A 2,718-nucleotide genomic window follows, 5' to 3' on the forward strand; every position below is an offset into this window, starting at 1 on the left:
CCCACTTGACCGCGTCGGCCTTCCTGGTGAAAGGAGCCTGCAAATACCGGCAGCGAAGAGCAAACATCGCTCTTGAGTCTGAAGGGTCGTTCCCTTCCTCCTGCCTTGGGTCTTGGCTGGTTTTGCCTCCTGGCTGTGGGCAGCAGGGGGAAAGCCGAGGCCCCCCGAGCCCCTCTTGAGTCTGAAGGGTCGTTCCCTTCCTCCTGCCTTGGGTCTTGGCTGGTTTTGCCTCCTGGCTGTGGGCAGCAGGGGCAAAGCCGAGCCCCCCTGAGCCCTGGGTGTCTGATGAAACCGTGACTCACTCCCTGGGTGCCTCAGCCCCTCTGAAGTGAGCGGCTTTGGGCAATGCTGGGCTCAGCCCACAGCGCAGCGATCCAGCACGCTGGGAGGGTGCAGGGAGCGGTGGGGAACCCCAAGAAAGTGGGATGCTGCTGTCCTGACAACCCTGTCCTTTTGGAATCTGTAGGGTATTCAGAGGGCAAGCTTCGATATGACTTCCCTGCCCAGTCCCAAGCACCCCGTGGTGTGGGATGGAACCCAAGAAAGGTGCTTGTGCACCAACCCATCACCCAGGGTTTGTGGGTGAACGATGAGGGTCCAGCTGGGAGCGGCGGAACTGGCCCAGCTGAGCAGATGAGCAGGGTGTGAGGCTGGACCGTGAAGAGCAGGGCATGAGATCGGGTCGCTAACCTGCCACAGAGGCATGTGAAGGAAAACAACTGTAAATCCAGGAGGTTTTCTGGTGTCAGGCAGCAGTTCCTAATGAAGGCAGATCTGCCGTTCCCATTAGCCTATCTGGTTCTGAAGAAGGTGCTGTTTTGCTGCATAATCAGGGCCTTGAAATGCAGCTTCCACCCACAGACCCAGAAGGATCCCTCACCTCGGGATGGGCGAGGAGATTCGGCGTTCCCTGCCCGTGCCTCACGCAGCTTGTGCAGGAACCTGGGCACTGCCGGAGAAGTTACGGCTCTGTGGGAGCCCCGAGGGACAGGGACTCGTTTGTCCTGCAGCACTGGGCTATTCTAATGCAAATTAAATACACAGGCCAATGACTCCTCACGCACGGCGGAGATAGGCAAGGCCTGACTAACTAGTCCCTCACCGGGCTGGCCGGTAGGAACAGGAGGCTTAACCACAAATCTCTCCTCTTCCCACAAATTCTTTCTTCTAGCACTCAGCGTTTCCGGACCTGTTTAATCTTCAGGCTTATCCTGAGCTGGGTTGTTATTTGCCTCCTTCTCTAAGTGGCTTTCACTTCCTAAACTCTGAGGTGTGAGAGCAGGTACGGCTGCCCCCGCCGGTTCCCCTCCCGGGCTGGCTGTGCCCATCCCACGGTACCGGCTGAGGCTGTAAGGCTGGAGCTGTTCCACGCCTGGCTTTTGCCTCTGGCTAATCAGAAGCTGCCTCTGTCACATGTGCTGAATATTGAACCATCCCGTTTGACTGCCTGGCTTTCCTTTTTTCCTCAGAATTTTAACCGACCTACCCGGACTTGGCTCACACCAAGGTGTGGCTGAGCCGTTGGTAGGCTGCAGGGAAGAGCAGGCTCCCACAGCCGAAAGATTTTTGAGGGACTTCCATAAATATTCTTTCTAAAAAAACCCACTTGTTTTCTGGTTAGAAATCCTTTACGTGAGACGATGCTCATGCCTTTTGGCGAGTACCTCTGAGCACCCTTCCCAGGCCTTGGAAAACTGTTGTGTCCCCGTGATATCAAGCGGTTGGGGAGAGAGTTGCTGGTTCTTTTTTCTTTTCTTTTTTTTTTCTTTCTTTTTTCCCTGTGTATTTTGGTTTGAAGATTTAGTAGCATGTGCCATGGTGGTGCAAACGGGCTCCTGCACCTCCTGTTTGCATGGCAGCATCTGGCCTTCTTTTCTCCCAGCCCGGTTCCCAAGCCCTGGCCTGCAGCCAAGTCAAACCGAGAGAGACCTCCCGTGGGACTGACTTGCGGTGTCAGAAAACACGTTTGTGGGCTTGCGTGGTGTCAAGGGGAAGGCAGCACCTGGAATATTCCAAACCAGCAAAGCTTCTTTTGATCTCTGCTGAGGGGTGAACCCCGGTCTCTTTCGTGGTGGGTTGTAATCCATATTTCATGGAGCATGAAATGCTGCACTTGCAGTCTGGAACAACTTCTGAAGTGCTGCCTGGGGTTGTAGCTTAATGCATCTTTCAGCAGCTGCTGAAAATACCTGTTCTGCCCCCAAAAAACTTAATTAAAAGCCTTTTTGACTTGGAAATACTCTTGAGTTCTCTAGGCTCCTGCAGTGGGGCTTCTTGGGGCTGTTTCCTGCAGAAGGGTCTTACTGGAGGAGCGATGGTGGAGGCTGTGACAGTGTCTGTCCCTGAAACTGCCAGTCTCCATCTCCAGGGTGGCTGGGCATGGCCTTTCCAAGGGGAGATCCTCTGCTGTCAGCCCTCTTGGGTAGGGGATGTTATGGAACAAAGCCGCCTCTTGGCACCCTTGGAGAAGGATGGGGCGGCCAAGAGATTAGCCTCCCCAACAGACTGGCTCAGTCTCTGTATGAGATGCGGACCCCAACAGTGCCATACCCTCCCTGTGCGTTGTGCCTGACCATATGCAGGCAGCTGGCCTGCCTGCCAGCAGCACTCGGCAAGGAGAGCCCTGGGGCTCTAACAGCATCCTAAACCTGCTGCTGCAGCGGTTCCGTGTCTGCCTCGGAGGTCACTAACTGCCTGGCTCCGTCTCCAGCACCCTGC

Source organism: Buceros rhinoceros, unplaced genomic scaffold (assembly GCF_000710305.1).
Source record: "Buceros rhinoceros silvestris isolate BGI_N320 unplaced genomic scaffold, ASM71030v1 scaffold28267, whole genome shotgun sequence".
Lineage (NCBI taxonomy): Eukaryota > Metazoa > Chordata > Aves > Bucerotiformes > Bucerotidae > Buceros > Buceros rhinoceros.